The sequence below is a fragment of the Rana temporaria genome, chromosome 4 (assembly GCF_905171775.1).
Source record: "Rana temporaria chromosome 4, aRanTem1.1, whole genome shotgun sequence".
NCBI lineage: Eukaryota > Metazoa > Chordata > Amphibia > Anura > Ranidae > Rana > Rana temporaria.
Window position 1 is genome coordinate 197,266,334 of NC_053492.1, and position 20,798 is coordinate 197,287,131.

Consider the following 20,798-nt stretch of genomic DNA (forward strand, 5'->3'; position numbering starts at 1 on the left):
TGTTGCACATCATTGCTCTGGACCAGCTTCCTGATCGTGATAACAGTGGTCCAATGTGTGTCAGCATGCTGATGTCCAGCTGTCTGGGTTTCATGAGTAGTTGAGACTTTGCCTCTTACCCTCAGCCTATATGTTAGTTTACTGTCATGGCCGGGGAATAGACACACTGTACTAGGTGCCTTCAGCTCACATTCTAGAAATGATTCTGTGTACCTTCTGATTGATTTCAGCCTTGAATCATGTTATCCTCTGATCTTGGAGTTTGTTCCTTCCTTGGAGTCCTCTGTGGCTCCTTTGGGTGTGGCTGGTGGCAAGAACAGCCTTTTACAGGGTAAAAAAAACTAAGGCCGGCCCTAGATGGAGCAATTTTCTTTCCTGCATCTACTGCTTGCAGTAAAGAAAATCGATTCTCCCATTAAAGGGGTTGTAAAAGTAATTTTTTCCCCCCTAAATAGCTTCCTTTACCTTAGTGCTGTACTCCTTCACTTACCTCATCCTTCCATTTTGCTTTTAAATATCCTTATTTCTTCTGAGAAATCCTCACTTCCTGTTCTTCTGTCTGTAATTCCACACAGTAATGCAGGGCTTTCTCCCTGGTGTGGAGTGTCGTGCTCGCCCCCTCCCTTGGACTACAGGAGAGTCAGGATGCTCTCTACATTGCAGATAGAGAAAGCTGTATGTTAGTGTGCGTCCTGACTCTCCTGTAGTCCAAGGGAGGGGGCGAGCACGACACTCCACACCAGGGAGAAAGACTCGCATTACTGTGTGGAGTTACAGACAGAAGAACAGGAAGTGAGGATTTCTCAGAAGAAATAAGAACATTTAAAAGCAAAATGGAAGGATGAGGTAAGTGAAGGAGGACTGCACTAAGGTAAAGGAAGCTATTTAGTTTTTTTTAGTTTTTTACCTTTAACATAGTAGTCAGTGTTGATGGCAGAAAATTACTCGTGGAGCCATTGGGGGTTATTTACTAAAGGCAAATCCACTTTGCACTATAAGTGCAATGCCAGTGCACTTGGAAGTGCAGTCGCTGTAGATCCGAGGGGGACATGCAAGGAAAGTAAAAAACAGAATTTTAACTTGCACATGATTGGATGATAACATCAGCAGAGCTTTCCCTCATTTCAGATCTTCCCCTCAGATTTAAAGCAACTTCACTTCCAAGTGCACTTGCAGTGCACTTGAAGTGCAAAGTGGATTTTCCGTTCGTAAATAACCCCCATTGTGTTATCCAGCCTGAAGAACACAGTGATTAATGCTAGTGGCTATAACAACCGCTGGCAATAATCACATGTAAAATCCGACAGGCTGGTTTGACCCAAGTTGATCAGTCGATCAACTTGGGTACATTCAGCTTGCCCATACATAGTTCAAATCTCAGCCAGTTCAGCAGGAACCGTCTATGGATAGCTTAAGGAATAGTCTTCAAATTTGTCTCCCTTTTTTTTTTAAAAAACATTTGTTTTTCCACTCCCTTGACCTACAAATAAAGACCCCCCCCAATCTTGGCTTCCTGCAAACTGTAGGTTTGGGCACTCTGTCTTCTAAATCCTAAGACAAGCCTTCCCCTTCATCATGACGTGCATTTGTTAACCTCTGCAGATGTTTCAACTGCTTGTGTTTGACATTTGTGTGCATGAAGTGCTACAAATTGAAGTTTTGCTTCTACCCACGTCTGTTTCTTACCTCCAAACTTTGTCACTGCACAGATTAGCATATCACCCATCAGAGGCATTCTTTTCTCTACTCTCACCCATAAGCTCAGCGATATGTATGAATTGGTGGCCCTACCCATGAAGGAACCTTTTCTGGTTCTGGATGGGGACAAGGTGGTGTTGAGGTCCAGACCTTCCCTCTTTAGTTTTGGATAAAGGGGAGATAGATTAGAAAACCTGTCAGTTTTCATAGGGTTGGAGTATTTGTTGTGAGGGAACAGGGTGCCCAAGAAAATAACAAGTAGGTAAAATGCCTGGTACACAGGGCAGGGAATTGGCTTTGCCCATAAAAGAAACCACAACTTTTATCCATTACAATACTAAATGGCTTAGTAAGAGATGTTTGGAATCATGAGGTGAGAGATAATTGATGCACGAGGTGCTGGCCAATGGGATTACTGATGGCACCCGGCAATCATCATGAATTTACACAGGACAGGGGCCTGCCTATGTAAAGAAGATAGAGTTCTATTCTGTCAGCGGGAAGTAATAGATTTTCTTTCCCCACAAAGCAGGAAATAAAATGGATTCCTTCCCCTAGTAAAAGCACCTCCTACAGTACACCAAAACACTGGCCAGGCACACATTCAACCCTTTGATTGTCCTAGATGTTTAACTACGCAATTGTCAAAGTATCTCAGTACTTCCCTGCACAGGATAATTGCAAACTTTGAACAAAATTGTAAGTTTAATTAACGTATGCTGACAATATGATTTACATTATGTTGGTCTCTTTCACATGTATTTGTAAAAACATTAAAACAATGACAGCGCCCCTTTAATAGGCCTGGTCTGTATAAATATCGGTGTCTTTATGTAACAAAAGCCCAGTCATAAAATCCAGTTTGATTGGAGACCGTGATCATATTCACCAATGAATGTGTTTACTTTATAAACACATATTTCATCCTGCATGCAGTTTGTTTGATTAGTAAAGTCAATTTTAATCTCTTGCACGAGTCACTTATTGACATTTTAAATCTAAAGTGGCCTTACCCATTAAAATGCCTGTGTGCATATTGGCGCCTTAGTTCTGTATAAAAAATAACTGAAAGTCCTAACAAATGTGCCATTATGGTTTTAAAATATTAGTATGTTCAATATACAACAGAGGGTAGCAGGCTTGGTTTGAATATGCCTGCATTCTTTCCTTTTGTTCTCAGTGCCCTGTGCGTCACATAAAAAGAAAAGAAATTGCCATGTCATACCTTAGGAGACCCGCATACATACAGCATAGATATATCTCAGAAAGGCTGTCAGTCTGGGACTAGCTAATGTTATATATACAATAAATACAACAGGTATTTCAAGTTTGGCTATTGCTAAAGGAGGAGTTGCTCTAAGGTATAGTCACTTAGCGTAGATTTGTGATTGATTGCAAGCTACTAAAGGGCAGCTTTATTACATGTTTTCTAGAAAGCAAACATAGTTCTCTTGTTTACATAGCATTATTTTTTTTGCTGCGAGAGATGTGTGCATTCCACTTGACAGAAGCCTATTCATAAGTTTTCAGTTTAGCTGATTTGCTAAATTTCAGCAGTTTTGCATGCACATTTCTCTTTGCCATTCATCAACGCACATGGTACAGACATATATTTTATTTGTATCCCACGCAGCATTCCAGCAATACCAGTTACATTGGTGCCCTGTAAAAGTTAGTTATGCTGTCATTTGAAGAGCTTACATATATATACCAATTATACTTGAAGGGTAAAGTAGGATCTTCTGATAGAATCAGGGGGAATATTGCTCTGAGGTCTCGCCCCACAAATTTAATGGTAATATAAAAGTGCAAAGTAACAGATTTTAAATAACTACCTGTTCAGATACCTTAAAACCAGACCACACACACAGCAATTGTTTTTTTTTTATGTTACAATTCATAACTGTAGCAATTCAGATTTTGGAATATCTGTCTGACAGCGTGCAATACATTTTACTTTGCAGTCTGTCTGTACTGATAATTCTATGCAGGCAGTGACAGACACATTGGGAACCTTGATCAATCATACACCCCAGTATATGACCCCACTAAACTAAAGTTCCAGACAGAATAGCACAATATCCTGCTACTTTGTGAACTGTGTGTCAGACAGTTCTCCCAGAATACATCTCCACTTACTTTAGTAAAAGCTAATCCTTCACCAGAGAAAACCATGTATCAGTGATGTATATCTAGGGGGGAACATCTTTTATCTAGATCAGTAATGTGAGGCTACCTGGTGGCATTTGGCTTGAATAATCACTAACAGGTATGGTATAGCTGTGACCATGGCACACGTAAGAGATATTCAACAATATGGTACAGGAGAATAAAATATAAATGACAGTTGGGTGAAATAGCTCGCTCAGTTAGCTGAAGTACTTGGTCTTGGTTAGTCTTGGTTGCCCAGCCAGGCAAACTCAATGAAATCTAGATAAAGGAGTGTTCAAGTACTACTTAATTTAGTTCTTGTGCCAATGGTGAGATATTATACCCACCCTCTTCTGAGTAGAGAAAAATACCCGGCCTTGTATATCCTCTGGCAAAGTCTTCAGTGGTATCTTCTATCTAATCTGGGCCCTGGTATGGAACAGGAAAATGGTCCTTCTTGGCTTTGCTGAGTGACCATGTCTGTTTCATTTTTTTTTGTATCCACTGTTCATCCATTCAGATGAGGGTCTTTTTTTTCTAATTGTCTTTTGTGGGTCTCCTCCAGCCAGGTGTGGGGTATACCATCCTGGGATTTTCCATTTGTACCATACCCTAGGTTATTTTCTGTTTACCATTTAGGGACACCAATTTGCATAATACCCCAGATTATCCTCTCCTTACCATGTAGTGGCTTTCCATCTTATCCGATGTTCCATAAATTGTGCAAAACGCTTCTTAGGATCCACTTTGGGGTGCACACCTTCCAACAGAGTTGTACTCCATGAAAAAAAGAGAAAGCGTCCACAATCATATTCAAAAAGACAAAGAAATTATAGATTATTGCAGGAACACGTAGCACTCAGAAAGTAACTAGAATTCATTGTCAGTTTGAACTGAAAAGCAGCAGGAGTTAGTTTAAATGTGCTTTGTTCTGAGTTTCCATCATACACTGCATTAGTTGCCCGAGAACAAAGGAATCCTGCCAGGGATCAACACAGATGCCAATGAATTCAGGGCTGTGCACTGGATAACCCTGAATAAACGATTTTTAATTCTGATGCAAATGGACCATGCTGTATAATAAATAGGCATATATTGACTTTCTATATACTGAAACTATACCGGTGCTCCTGGTTAGGTTCTTATAGTCAACAATTCAAGCTTGTAAAATCCATATAATGAATTTGTTTCTGAATAGGAGGACATTTTTTTAAAACATGTATTTCACTCTCTTTGCTGCAGTGTCTTTGGATTTATTAGTCTTGCAATGAAAAATGTTTTAATCCAGCAAAAGGCACAGACTGCTTCCAAGGCCATGCATATGTCCTGTATGAATGTAAACTGTTGGGTGTGTGGTACAGCCAATAATTCTGTGGATTTTGACAGGCTGCTGGTGTCAGCTACCCAGAACATCTGTCACTCCCAGTTACATAAAACCCTCTGCGTCCATGTGAATGAGCCCTCATGCCGTGTACACACGGTCGGAATTTCCGACAACAAATGTTCGATGTGAGCTTTTTGTCAGAAATTCCGACCGTGTGTAGGCTCCATCGGACATTTGCTGTCGGAATTTCCGACAACAAAAATTTGACATCTGGTTCTCAAAATTTTCGACAACATGTGTGTGACCGTGTGTATGCAACACAAGTTTGAGCCAACATTCCGTCTGAAAAAAATCCACGGTTTTGTTGTCGGAATTTTCGATCATGTGTACGCGGCATTAGCGATGTTAATATGCAAGTGCCATAAATGCACGACTCTCAGTTCATAAGCTCCACAAGAAGGAAGAAATTGTAAGCCAATGAGCACATAAAACATTGACCCATACAAGCATCTTTGTGTCCTGCTGATGTGTTTTGTTTGTCTTTCTTTTCAGAGCAACAGATAGATGTCCACAACTGCGGTCCTAATCTTTTGCCACAATTTTATACATTTTTTTTAGTTACTGTCTAATTCTACAGTTATTTGTAGATCTGCTAATAACTATATTATACTTGCCTGATTGTATTCAGATAAAATGGATTGTTTAGGTCGGGGTACTGAATTAAAATTCAAAGAAATCCGGTCAGTAACATTTTATTTCTGTCTCTTTCTATGACTCAGGCCCTTCACATTACAGTCCTGCCCCCTCCCCCTTTACATCACAACCCCCTTTACATCAGTGTCCTCAGTCCCCTCTTTCATATCACAGCCCCCTTGCAATTACAGCTCCCCCTTCCTCGCATCACAATCCCCACACTCCTCTTGAAATCACAGACCCCCCGCCCGCACAAATCACAGCTTCCCACTTCCTCACATCACAGTCCCCCTTGCAGTCACACCCCCCCCACCCTCCTCATCTTACAGCCCCCCTTGCAATCACAGCCCCCTCTCACATCACAGTCCCCCTTGCAATCACATCTCCCTCCTTCCTCACATCATAGTCCCCCTTGCAGTCACACCTCCCCCACACTTCTCATATCACAGTCCCCGCTGCAATCACAGAGCCCCCCTCACATCACAGTCCCCTTTGCAATCACAGCTCCCCACTTCACTGCTCCCTCCTTCCTCATATTCCTGCCCCCTTTGCAATCACAGCTCCGCCCCTCACATAACAGCCCCCCCTTAAACCATAGTCCCCACTGCAGTTACAGCTCCTTCCCCCTCACAGTCCTACTTATACACAGCACGGCAGGGTTAGATTTTCTTCTGTATGTACTTGGCTGCCTGCTGTTACTGTTAAACTCCTAGCAGGGAAGATGGAGGGAGATATGACAGGTCTACATATGGAGTGGGAGTTTTAAAAGCAGCAACAACGGCAGAGGAGTCCACTCTGGCTGCTAAGGGTCCTTTCACACGGAGCGGACCGTTTCTGTGTCCGCTCCGTGTGTCCGCCAAAGCTCAGCAGGGATCCCCGATGAGCTGTCGGCGGATAGGGCGGTCCCCGCACACAGTGCAGAGACTGCCCTGTCTCTGCTCCGCTCTCCCCTATGGGGGATCGGATGCAGACGGACCGTCTGTCCGTCTGCATCCGATCCGTTCCGCCGAACGGAAGAAAAATAGGGTTTCTTCCGTTCACAAAAGCGGATCCCGACAGACGCGGACGCTAGCGGATGCTCCATCCGCTAACAGGCGCGATCCCATAGGGATTCATTACAAGTCCGTTAACGGACTTGTAATGAACGGACGAACGGTCCGCTCGTGTGAAAGGACCCTAAGTCGCGTGGCCATGGTCTGTCCGGACCGCGGTCCACCATTTAGTGATGCCTGGTTTAGGGGAGATCGAAACCAGTATGACCAGCTTTAGGAAACCAATTATTATATATGCAGTGCTAGAATTTCGGGAATGTGGGTTATTCGTTTCTTCTGTGTATTGGTACAATCTGGCATTACAGTCCCTGTAAAATTTCCTTTAGATTTGCCAAAACTGTGGAATTTTGAGAATCTATCTAAATGATTCATTCAGGCCCCTGCATTGCATAGTGGTTGGTAGATCTAAAGAGGGTTTTCAGATTGTAACATTATTACCAAAAGTTTTGGGGCACCTGCATTTACACACACCCAAACTTTAATGACATCCCAGTCGTAGCCTCTAGGGTTCAATATTCAGTTGGCCTGGCCTTTGCAGTATAAGGCTACTTTCACACTAAAGGCATTTTATCACTAAAAATAGCACCGGTTAAGCACCTGAAAACGGCCTTACATGCCTCCTCAGTGTGAAAGGCAGAGTGCTTTCACAATGGGGCGGTGTGCTTGCGGGATGGGATAAGTAGTCCTGCAAGCAGCATCTTTGGAGCGGTGTATACAGCGTTTCTAAACTTCCCTTGCCATTGGAATGAATGGACAGTGTTTCTAAAGCGCCTAAAAAGTGCTTCTGAAGCGCTGCAACACAGGCACTTTAACCCTTTTTTCAGCCGCTAGCGGGGTTTAAAAGTGCCACACTAGCGGACAAAAAACGCTGCTAGAACGACAGCAAATCGTCGCTAGTTTTAGTTTTACCACCAACGCGGCCGTGGGTCAGTGTGAAAGTAGCCTAACAGCTTAAACTCTTCTTAGAAGGCTGTTCAAAAGGCTTAGAAGTGTGTCTACGGGAATGTTTTACCATTCTTCCAGCAGTGCATTCGTGAGGTCAGGCACTGATGTGAACAAGAAGGCCTGGCTCGCAGTCTTCGTTCTACTTCATCCAAAAGGGGTTCTATCGGGTTGAGGCCAGCCAAGTTCCTCCACCCCAAACTCGCTCATCCATGTCTTTATTGACCTTGCTTTGCGCACTGGTTCAAATCATTTGGTGGTGGGGTTATGTTGTTGGGTTTGTTTTTCAGGGGCTGGGCTTGGCTATTTCATTCCAGTGAGGAGAACTCTTAAGGCGTCCACATACCAAGAAATTTTTGGACAGTTTCATGCTCCCAACACTGTGGGTACAGTTTGGGGGTGACCCCTTCCTGTACCAACATGACTGCGCACCAGTGCACAAACATGGATGAGCGAATTTTGGGGTGGAGGAACTTGACTGGCCTGCACAGTTTCCTGACCTCAACCCGATAAAACACCTTTGGGATGAACTAGAGTGGAGACTGCGAGCCAGGCCTTCGTAACCATCAGTGCCTGACCTCACAAATGGGTGGGCCAACTCAATATTGAACACTACGAACAAAGACTGGGATGCCATTAACGTTCATGGTTGTGTAAAGGCAGGCGTCCCAATACTTTTGGTAATATATTGTCAGCTTTGGTTCATGTGTTTCACCTAGCATAGCTCTACAATATTAATGTCTTTATTTTGCTGAATTAATTTTGACTGTAATTGTTCAGCACAGTTTATACAGTCACAGCTATCTATCAATGCCCTATTGTGCTATGTAGCTTGTATTAATAAAAACACAATGCCTGGGATTCTGTGAGGAAGTATGCATCATTTGTGCATAGCACAATGTTATACTGTGACGTTATTGCAGAGCACTTTAGAGCCCCGACTAGACAACTTTGAACATACCTTAAACATATGTTGTCCTATTCATGTTGCTTTGTTTTCTTTCAGAGATGCAATTCAACTTTTCCCTCTTTCTTTTTATTTCCGCTCACTGTATGATCAGTGTACACTACTTTATACTCCCACCTGCCTTTCCTGACTGAGCAAACTCAATGCCGTAACATTGGCCTATTATTTATGGAAAACAATGTGGGTGTGTGATGAGAAATAGGGGGCTCTTTCTTTCTGGTGCTTCCCCTTTGCTTTATGGTGCATCCTCATACACAAGTCACGCATTGATAATTGGCCTGGCAGAGGATTGTACAGCTAAATGTTGAGATTTCCCTGTTAGGTCATCTGCCACACCATCGCCCCATGGATTCACAAAGTACAGTATGACATTAAATCATAGTTTTCTTTCTTTGAGGCAGAACACTGCCAGTTTGCATAGATTGTATGGTTGCTTTATGTAATGCTGGATTTATAACCTATAAGGCACATATTAAAAGTGACATTCGAGAATAGAAGTATGGGAAATGCTTATTCTTGGTTGTAAAAGTGCTTGGTCCTGAATGTTTGCCTGATTCTTTGTTCTGTAACTTGTATGTCACCAATCCAGGAAACGTATATGCAATATTGTTGTTCAGATATCCGATAATGCACCTTCACAAACAATTGAGCAATGGCAGCTCCTATATGTACAGTATCTCACAAAAGTGAGTACACCCCTCACATTTTTGTAAATATTTTATTATATCTTTTCATGTGACAACACTGATGAAATGACACTTTGCTACAACTTAAAGTAGAGAGTGTACAGCTTGTATAACAGTGTAAATTTGCTGTCCCCTCAAAATAACTCAACACAGCTATTAATGTCTAAACCACTGGCAACAAAAATGAGTACACCCCTAAGTGAAAATGTCCAAATTGGGCCCAAAGTGCCAATACTTTGTGTGGCCACCATTATTTTCCAGCACTGCCTTAACCCTCTTGGACATGGAATTCACCAGAGCTTCACAGGTTGCCACTAGTTTCTCTTCCACTCCTCCATGACGACAATATGAAGCTGGTGAATATTAGAGACCTTCCATTTGAGCAAAGGTGTCTTACACAAGGCCCGCGGGCCGAATCCGGCCCTCGAGGCCATTTCATGTAGCCATCACACCTCCACCCCTCCTCTGGTCCTCCTCCAGACCCTTACTTTCTGCTTTCAAGCACTGCATACAGCTTCTTCCCAGCAGCAGCATAAGGAAAGGGGGGTGCACTGTGATGTAAGGGAGAGTGGGGGACTTAACTTCTGATGGTGGGGTGGCTCTTGACATCTAATGTAAAGGGAAGGAGATGCGCTGGACATCTAATCTTACAGATACAACCGGCCCTTTTGAGGACAGTCATAATGCTCATGCGGCCCACAATGAAATTGAGTTTGACACCCCTGCATTTGAGTATGCCCCACAGATGCTCAAGTGGGTTTAGGTCTACAGACATGCTTGCCCAGTCCATCACCTCTACCCTCAGATTCTTTAGCAAGGCAGTGGTCATCTTGGAGGTGTGTTTGGGGTCCTTATCTTGTTGAAATACTGCCCTGCGGCCCAGTCTCTGAAGGGAGGGGATCATGCTCTGCTTCAGTGTGTCACAGTACATGTTGGCATTCATGGTTTCCTCAATGAACTGTAGCTCCCTAGTGCCGGCAGCGCTCATGCAACCCCACGCTTATGTGCAGCAGAAAACTAACACTGCACATCACCCTGAACACACAATCCATACTGTGAAACATGGTGGTGGCAGCATCAAGTTGGGATGCTTTTCTTCAGGGACAGGAAAAATTATTGGAGCCAAATACAGGGCAACCTTGAAAGAAAACTTGTTTGAGCCTGCAAAAGACTTGATAATGGGGTGAAGGTTCACCTTCCAGCAGGACAATGACCCTAAACATACAGCCAGAGCTACAATGGAATGGTTTCAATTAAAGCATATTTAAGATTTGGAATGGCCCAGTGAAAGTCCAGACCTAAATCCAATTGAGACTCTATGGCAAGACATGAAAATTGCAAAAATGTCACTCTCTAGATATACAAAGCTGGTAGAGACATCCCCAAAAAGACTTGCAGCTGTAATTTCAGCGAAAGGTCGTTCTTCAAAGTATTGACTCAGGGGGGCTGAATACAAATAAATACACTTTTCACATATTTATTTAAAAAAAAAAAAAAAAACATTTATCGTTTTCCTACCACTTCACAATTATGTGCCACTTTGTGTTGGTCTATCACATAAAATCCCAATAAAATACATTTACATGACAAAATGTGAGAGATTTCAAGGGGTGTGAATATTTTTAAAAAGCAATGTAAATCATGTTCCATGTTATAGTCAACCCTATTGCACACCTTTGTGTCATCAGCAAAAAGATTTACCTTGCCAACCAAACCTTCAATTGTATCACTTATAAACAGATTAAATAGAACAAGACCCAGTACAGAATCTTGTGGTACACCACTAGTGACTGTTCTCTGTTTTGTATGAAACCTATTTACCATAACACTCTATCATTTAGCCAACTGCATATCCACTGAAGGGTTAAGTCCTAGTGTGTACACGTTTTTTAGATCATTATATGGAACATTATCAAATGATTTGCGAAATTCACAATGTCCAAAACGAAAAGAACAAGTTTTGGCTTTCCCCCCAGAATAACGAGACACAGATCTGTTCTCTGGTTCCAAACAGAATGACACTTTAATGGTAAACTTAGTTTTCTTATATACAGTTAGAAAGCATGCTGCAGTAATCAAATGACACACTCCACCCACAATATCACACAATGGGTGCTCAATACACATTCCTTTAGATAATGACATTCAGATAATCTACATGAACTAATTACTAGTCATTTACCCAGACGTTCTGACTCCGCGATAAGCTATTCTTACCTGATACACAATACACATTCCTTTGTAGACGTAATTGACATGCTAATCCACTACAGCTGAAAAGTCAGCCATCTGACCTTTCAGACTGCCAACCCCAAACACATCTATCATCAAAAGACTTTCACACAATGAAATATCTTAGGAGCCAGACTCGATTAACACCTCAACAGTATGTGTCCCCACATGAAAGAGTCACTCTCCTATCATCCTATGCCCCTAGTGGACATAGGATGACCCTAGACACAAGAGTCATTGGTGAAGCTGACACAGGAGTACCCCACATCCTTCAAGAGCCTCTGGGTCCCACGGGCCATACCGTTACAGGGCTTCCTCTTATTAATCTTGGGCAGATGTCTAAATGACCATTTTACCAAAGGGCTTTTGCTGTTCACTTCCATGATAGTTCAGTTGTTGGCATATCCAAAGGTTTTTAAACAGGGGTATTTATTTTCTGGACTGTACTCACTATGCATGTCTTATGCCACATATTCGTATTCCTGCTACAGAAAGAGTACAAGCGATCCCCTACTTACAAACACCTGACTTACAAACGTGAGAGGCAATCTACCCCTTGGAAGGGAAATTCTCTCCTGTAAGATGTAATATTGGAAAAAGGAGTCTCCACTGATGCTTTATCACCAATCCTTGTTTCCCTACTAACCCAAAATTTTCAAAATCCAATAATGGTTGGGACAGAAAGTGAGGTGAAATCTTCTGAACAGGGACACAGACGGCAAAACAAATGTTACAGGGGTGATAACCCTTCCCTATGTTATCCAAAAAGCTTAAAAATAGATTTTTTGGCTGGAGCTATACTTAAAAAATTTACCTGTTCCAAATTACAAACAGATTCTACTTAAGAACAACCCTACAGTCCCTGTCTTGTTTGTAACTCAGGGACCGCCTTTAGCAGCATCTTTATTAAAGAAAAAGAAATGAAACCACCCAACACATTGAGCAATTCCCTCTTGTAAAAGACTAAACAGGTCCAGCAAACATCTAAAATGATTGACCTATATCCTGTTTTTGAAAAACTGAAAGTGTCTAAGTTCTTTAAAAGCAGTGACTGAAATACTATATTGTTCATCCTAATAATATGTGATCTCCAGAAATCCTCACATAACCACATTTCAATGTAATTAGTGTGGTTTGTATGTCAAGTAATGTGTTCTATATTGCAGAAGAATCATAGGCTGTAAAATGACTGTGGAACAATTATGAGGGAATGGTTGCTTAATATGTGTTAATGTGCACTTCTGATATTCTAGGTGTGTTCCATCCAGTATGCTGTGTGTAACCACAAGGATGCACTGAAAATCGCTGTCACATTGCTCACCCTTCTGCCAAACATTTGCTTCAAGATCATTTGTGAAGACATGTCACAGAAACTGTATTCGTGGCAAGAGATGTGGTTCTTCAGAAAATAAGAAACAGACGCTCCTGACTGGAGGAGCTAACAGTTAATTCAATGAATTATTTAATATGCACCACATTAATGCAGTCAGAAGACAACCATTTCCATGAAGGGACTCTGATAATCAGCAGACAGGTGTACATACAGCCTGGACCAGTTTTGGGGTAAGTGACAGTTTGGAGTAACTGCTGTAACAGATTGCTATTGTGACTCTATGGAACAAAATAACCCTGCTGGAAATTTGAGGATCACCCTGAAAGTATACCGGAATGTCAACTTTTACAATCAATGTGGAATATCTGTATAAGAAACTAGAGAGTTTTATGACTAAACTTGATCTTGTGTCTGTGATATTTATATAGTATAAAGCATTTACAAAGCATTTCCTTTTTTTCATTATTAGTAATGGACATTTGCTCATAATTAAAAACATTAAAGTGTTACTAAACCCACAACTGTAAAATCAGTCTGTATATACAGTAAAGCCTGCTTGTTATACTCATTGTGGAACCTAAGTGGGTTAATCCTCTGCATTGTGTCAAAGGGCTGTTTGATCCTGTCTTCTCTGTTCTTCCCCTTTCTTCCACAGTCCCCAATCTCTCTGCTGATAGAACAGAGCATAGGGAGCAAGCTGCACATGCTGATATTGGAGTGTGTTGCTAGTTTTTTTTTCCTTGGTGTAGAGTGCATGTGATCAGCCCAGGGCCAATCGCCACTGTCCAGAGGGTCAGGGGTCCTGCAGCCTCATAGGACAATGAAAACTCTTCCTACAAGCTATAACCAGTCATTGATAGTTAAGACTGCTCTAACTGCTGATGAGATAAGGTATTTAGCAGTTTATATTTTCTAAAATAAAAGCATTTCCATGTTCTGTGTGCTGTGGGAGACCAGATATAGTGAATGCATGGACCTTGGTTTAGTAACACTTTAATATTCCTTTAAAGACCAAATTCCCAGTAAAAAAAAAAAACACTTGGGACATGCTGCATTTTACTAATTAGATGACAGTAACCTTTGTCTGCTGTGTCTGTCGATGTCCTGCTGAATGCATACACACTTAGGCCCGGATTCAGAAAGAAGATATGACGGCGTATCTCCTGATACGCCGTCGTATCTCTGAGTCCGGCCGTCGTATCTATGCGCCTGATTCATTACGGTTACGCATAGATATCCCTAAGATCCGACAGGTGTAAGTGACTTACACCATCAGGTCTTAGGCTGCAATCTCACGCTGGCCGCTAGGTGGCGCTTCCGTTTGTATACGCGAGGAATATGCAAATGAGGAGTTACGCAGATTCAGAAACGGACGACCGCCTGGCGCTTTTTTTAATGTCGTTTGCGTTCGGCTTTTTCCGGCGTATAGTTACCCCTGCTATATGCGGCGTATCCTATGTTAAGTATGGCCATCGGTCCCGGGTCGAATTTTGAATTTTTTACGTCGTTTGCGTAAGTCGTTCGCGAATACGGTTGGACGTAATTTACGTTCACGTTGAAACCATTGACGTCCTAGCGACGTCATTTAGAGCAATGCACGCTGGGAAATTTGACGGACGGCGCATGCGCAGTTCGTTCGGCGCGGGGACGCGCCTGATTTAAATTTTACACGCCCCCTACCCGCGGAATTTGAATTCCGCCGGGGGATTTACGATACGCCGCCGCAAATTTACAGGCAAGTGCCTTCTGAATAAAGCACTTGCCTCAAAAACTTGCGGCGGCAGATCGTAAATGATCCGCTAACCTATGTGAATCTAGCCCCCAGGGCTTATTTACCCTTGCAGTTGAGGTACAAAGGCAACGGACTGTAGTGTTCACATACCACGGTTGTAATGCGGCAGGATTTATAATAAATCCCATCATGTTCAGGCTAGGTTCAAGTGGATGGGCCCAAGCTGCAACCCTTCCTCCAACTGTCTTTTTTTTTTTAGGGCTTAAAACCGATATTGGGTAGGCGACATAATGCCTCCTCAATGCCTGTCAAATGTCTTCTAAAAAAATTCCATCATGGATTGCTCTTTAGAGGGCTAACACAAGTGTAATGCAGCCCTAAGTGCAATGTGATTGTAGCCTTCCAAAGCAACTGCCTCCTGTGTCAAATATGACCGCATCATTCATTCTTTTACAGTTTTTGATATATTATTTCAAACAGTGAAATTTAAAGTGTATCTTTAGGCAAAGCCTTTTGTTTTTATTATTGTATAGCGTGGGAAAAGAATGTCCGCTGGGGGTATTCCAACCCTCAGTTTGTCATGATGACCACTGTTACAGAAAAAAAGTGAGAGGAAATCCAAAGTTTTAGTGTCGGTTCACACATACACAATGCGGGAACCAGTGCGATTCCAGTGCCGGTTCCTGCAACGCATGCAACTCTCAGTCAGTTCACACTGCCATATGCGAACCACTGCGGGTGTCAATAGAAAGTTAATGACACTCCCAGATCGGTTTGCCTATCGCAGTGTGAACTGTAAATTTGGACAGGAATCGGATGGCATGGGTGTGAATACCCATGTCATTAGATTCTGGTACGAGCAAAAAAAAGGGTCTTGCACAATTGTGGTCCGAATATAATGCAAATTCAGCCATACAATCTGTCTGAATTTGCATCGCATGTGATCTGCATAGCAGTGCGGTGCAAATCACATGCAATGTCTGATATTGAACCGGCTGGTGTGAACCGGCACTTAGAGTTGTCCCCACAAAAATAAGTGAGGAAATATTGTATGTCTAAGAGTGGAATTCCACTTATTTTTAGAGGTATCTTCTCTTTTCCTGTTGCATCTCTGGGGTGAGAAAAGTTTTCAATGGTACAAAGACCACAAAAATGCCCAGACAGTTAAGCTGCACGAATCTGGCTAAAATAAGAATCATCCTGTTTTTGCTCAGAATAAAGATCATGATTTCTCACGATTCTCGCGGCGTAACGTCTTTCACATTATACAATAAAATTGGGCTAACTTTACTGTTTATTTTTTTTATTTATTAAAGTGTATTTTTTCCAAATAAATTGTGTTTAAAAGACTGGTGCACAAATACAGTGAGACATAAAATATTACCATTTTATTCTCTAGGGTCTCTGCTGAATAAAAATATATAATGTTTGGGTGTTCTAAGTAATCTTTTAGCAAAAAATACAGATTTTAATTTGTAAGCAACAAGTGTCAGAAAAAGGTTTAGTCTTTAACTGGTTAAACTGCCCTCATTTACATACCGAAGTTCATTCCTTTGATCTAAGAACGAAATGTTACTTTTCTCTCCGGTGTTGAATAAACTTGGCAGGCTGCCTGGATTTTTTTTTCCAGCTGTCATAAGTGAGTAGAGAACTCTGCACGTGTTGCATAGAATCAGGGACATGCTGTTTTAGGTTCGGGAGGGGGTAGAATCGCGATTTTGATTCTTTAATGATTAATCGCGCGGCTCTACCTGATGGGTGTTAATCCCTTCCATACTATGTTAAAGTTTTTAAGCACAGTCTCCCCTATTACCAATATACTTAAAATATACCACTGAAAGTGTTTTGTTATAGCTGTTTGATAAGTGCAAAAAGAAAGTTCTGTCAATCATGCTAAAAATCCAGAAAGCTATGCCTAGATTCAGGTACGTTGCCGCAACTTTGCGGCGGCGTAGCTTAAGGCATTTAAGCTACGCCGCCGTAAGTTAGCGAGGCAAGTACATGATTCACAATGTACTTGCCTGCTAAGTTACGGCGGGCGTAGCCTAAAGCGGGCGGGCGTAAGCGCGCCTAATTCAAATGTGTGTAAAGGGGCGTGTTTTATGTTAATGGATCTTGACCTTACGTTTGTGACGTTTTTTTTTTAACTGCGCATGCGCCGGGCGCCTACATTTCCCAGTGTGCATTGCGGCTAAGTACGCCGCACGGGCCTATTGATTTCGACGTGGACGTAAATTACGCAAACGACGTAAAAAATTCGGAACGGCGGCCATACTTAACATTACTATTCCAACTAGGGCCTAGCTCTAACTTTAGGCGGCCTATCTCTAACGTAAACGGCGTAAAAGTACTGCGTCGCCCGGGCGTACGCTTGTGAATCGGCGTATCTACTAATTTACATATTCTACGCCGAGCGCAATGGAAGCGCCATCTAGCGGCCATCCGAAATATTGCAACCTAAGATAGGACGGCACAAGCCGTCGTATCTTAGATATGTTTAAGTGTATCTCTGATTGAGAATACACTTAAACATAAGTCAGCGTAGATTCTGAGTTAGGTCGGCTTATCTACTGATAAGCCGGCCTAACTCTTTGTGAATCTACCTACTAGTAAGTTGCTATACATCCAACAGTTTTTTCTTAAAGTGAAACTACCCTGAATATGAGCACAACAAACCAAAAACCCTGTTTAACCAGTTCCAGTCTGATCCCATTCTGACATTGCTCTCCTACATATACAAATCTGATTTTTTTTTTTTTGCTATAAAACTATTTAGAATCCCCAAACATTATATCGTTTTTTTTTTTAAAGCAGAGGCCCTAGAGAATTAAATAGTGGGTGTTGCATTTTTGTGTGACACAATATTTGTGCAGCGTTTTTTCAAATCAACATTAAAAAAAAAAAAATAATACACTTTAATGAATTTAATTCCCAATTGGCTAGTATAATACAAAAGATGATGTATACTGGGGGTCCCGACTTATAAAGTAAACGCCCGACTTACGAACTACTCCTACTTACGAACGGGACGCTGCGGGGACCATCTGCCATTCTGCACGGATCATCTGCTATTCTGCACAGACCATCTGCCGTTCTGCGCATGCGCGGCCAGACGGAGCCTCGGAAAACATAGGAAAATTTCGGAAATGTCCGTAATTGGCCACGCATGCGCAGAATGGCATTCGACGGAACATCGGAAAACATCGGAAATGTTTGTAATTGCCGTTCTGTGCATGCACGGCCCGACTTACAAATATTTCCGGATTACAAATAACAGGAAAGTCCCCAACTCGTTCATAATTCAAGGACCCCCTGTAGACACCAAGCTATATGTACTGAATTAAACGCTAAGTGAGAATATAAAGGGATAAACTGTGGCAGCTATTACAAAGGTACTAAACCTCAAAAAGGCATGTATGATTTAACAGCTTGTGCAGAATATTAAACAACAATTACATAATATGCTTAAAACATTACCAGTGATAGTATTATCAAAATACAATACATTTCTGAGGGCTCCAGAATATAAGAGGAATCTGTGATTCATGATAAAGTGTTCATTTGCCACACTCCCCTCTTGTGATCCCACTCACCAGAGGTTATGGGCCCTCAGCTTTGCAGTCTGGGGTCAAGAGAGCTGTGATCCGAATGATCTGGTGTGTGAGGAGTGGAATCTCAAAAAGCTTTCCCTAGGGGTATTCACGGGGATGGACTGGAGTAAATCAACCATAATGGGAGAAAATACAAGAATAACCAATAGTGAAGTACCGCTGGTACATTGTGTGCTGCGCAATTAAAAAAAGGTCATTGATGGCGCCCTGAAGGAGGGGCGAAACCCGTTGATGCATTTTTTGGTTTTGTAACCAGTGACACAACTCCTGCCTTCCGTGGATCATACACTGATGACTGTAAAATTGCGTACACCCATGGAATGGTGCCAAACTACGGTACCAAAAAATAGGCGATGCTTTTGTAATTCTAAACTGGTAACCTGTAAAGGCTTACAGTTTAGACTTACACAGGTGGCCTGGAGCTAGAATTATTGCTCATGCTCTGACAATTACTGTCACGTGTGCTGTGATTGCTATTTACATATGCGTTTGGGACCAACACGCACATTTGCTTTTGCACGTGGTGACAGGGGCGCTTTAAAAAAAAAAAAAAAAAAAAAATATATATATATATATATATGTGTGTGTATAAGTGCCTTTTTTTAAATAACTTTATTGCTATTACAAAATATGAATAACATCCCTTGTGATAGCATGGCTGTGGCAGGTCCTCTCTATGGAGAGATCTGGGGTCTGTGAGACCCCAGATCTCTCCTCTGGCCTCCAAAGCATCTAATGGATCTGATATCAGTTTGATCTGATGCTTTCATAAGCCAGTAATGGCTTGTTAACATAAGACTGAAACGGAAAGTGATTACATTCTTGTTGCTTCCACTTTCTGACGTCACACAGTGGGGGGAACAACATTATTTCCTCTCACTGTGTCCCAGGAACTGGATGCTGCTGATCACATCCTTATTGGTCTCCCCGGTAAAATTGGAAGGCCTGCTTAAAGGCAGTGGTAAGAGGGGGAGGGAACCCCTTCCACTGGCTGTAAAAGTAATCCAGTAGCTGCTCAGATTATTTTTACTTATTTTAATGCATTAAATACTTGTGAGAAAGTCTGGAAGGACACATGTCAGGTGGGAGGAGCTTGTGACATCATCAAGCCTGTCCCACTGTGGGACAGATCGGGTCTATGGTCTAGTAACTTGTGTGGACTTTTATTTGCATAAATACTTTATCTAGGTGAATGCATTTGGACAAGCTTGATTTAATTTTTATTTTTTAATTTTATTTGAGAATCCTTGCAAAGTATTACAAATACAATTTTTAAAATATTGGCACACATACCGCTATCGAAGATCTATTGGGACGACAATAACTGATGATGGAGAAAAGTGCGCTTGGTTTCATTTTTATAGTCAATAATCATTGTGGAGTTTCTCTGTGTTTCCTTATGAGCATATGGGACCTGAAGTGGTCTTCAGAAGCAGACCTTGACTGTGAAACAGATTGGAGTTGATTGGGACACAATGCTGTTTATGACCTTGTAATATTAAGATCCAGGGTAAGGGCATATCTGGTAGGGCACTTGGGTGGATGTAACTGGTACATTGGAAAATTACTGATCCAAGACACTGAAGTAGCTGGATAATTTATTGCACAATTAGTACACTGGGACTTTTTGGACTCTGAATACATTTTTGTTATATATGGTTTGGAGCACATAAACACATTGGCCCGGATTCAGATACAATTGCTTATCTATCGGCGGGCGTAAAGTATCTCAGATACATTACGCCGCCGTAACTTAGGGCGCAAGTTCCGTATTCAGAAAGAACTTGCACCCTAAGTTACGGCGGCGTAGTGTAAATGTGTCGGCGTAAGCCCGCCTAATTCAAATGTGGATGATGTGGGCGTGTTTTATTCACATTTTTTGTGACCCCACGTATTTGACGTTTTTTACGAACGGCGCATGCGCCGTCCGTGAACGTTTCCAAGTGCGCATGCTCCAAATTATGCCGCAAACTGACAATGCTTTCGACGTGAACGTAACTTACGTACAGCCCTATTTGCGAACGACTTACGTAAACAACGTAAAATACGACGCTGTTCGTGTGTTTCCGACGTCCATACCTAACATGACTTACCCCTGCTTTATGAGGGGTAACTTTACGCCGGAAAAAGCCTTACGCAAACGACGTAAAAAAATGCGCCGGGCGGACGTACGTTTCTGAATCGGCGTATCTACCTAATTTGCATATTCCTCACGTAAATCTACGGAAGCGCCACCTATCGGCCAGCATAAATATACAGCCTAAGATACGACGGTGTAAGAGACTTACGCCGGTCGGATCTTAGGGAAATCTATGCGTAACTGATTCTACGAATCGGGCGCATAGATACGACCCCGCACACTCAGAGTTACGACGGC

At 42.1% G+C, this 20,798-nt stretch overlaps 1 protein-coding gene across 1 annotated transcript in view; it reads left to right on the top strand.

The window, feature by feature from the left end:
• TNK2 (tyrosine kinase non receptor 2) overlaps positions 1 to 20,798 on the top strand; it is a 241,147-nt gene that overhangs the window by 41,049 nt on the left and 179,300 nt on the right. The window contains exon 2 of the mRNA XM_040349625.1: positions 12,999 to 13,308. The gene's annotated coding sequence lies outside the window, so the exon portion shown is untranslated. The remainder of the gene's footprint in view (positions 1 to 12,998; positions 13,309 to 20,798) is intronic.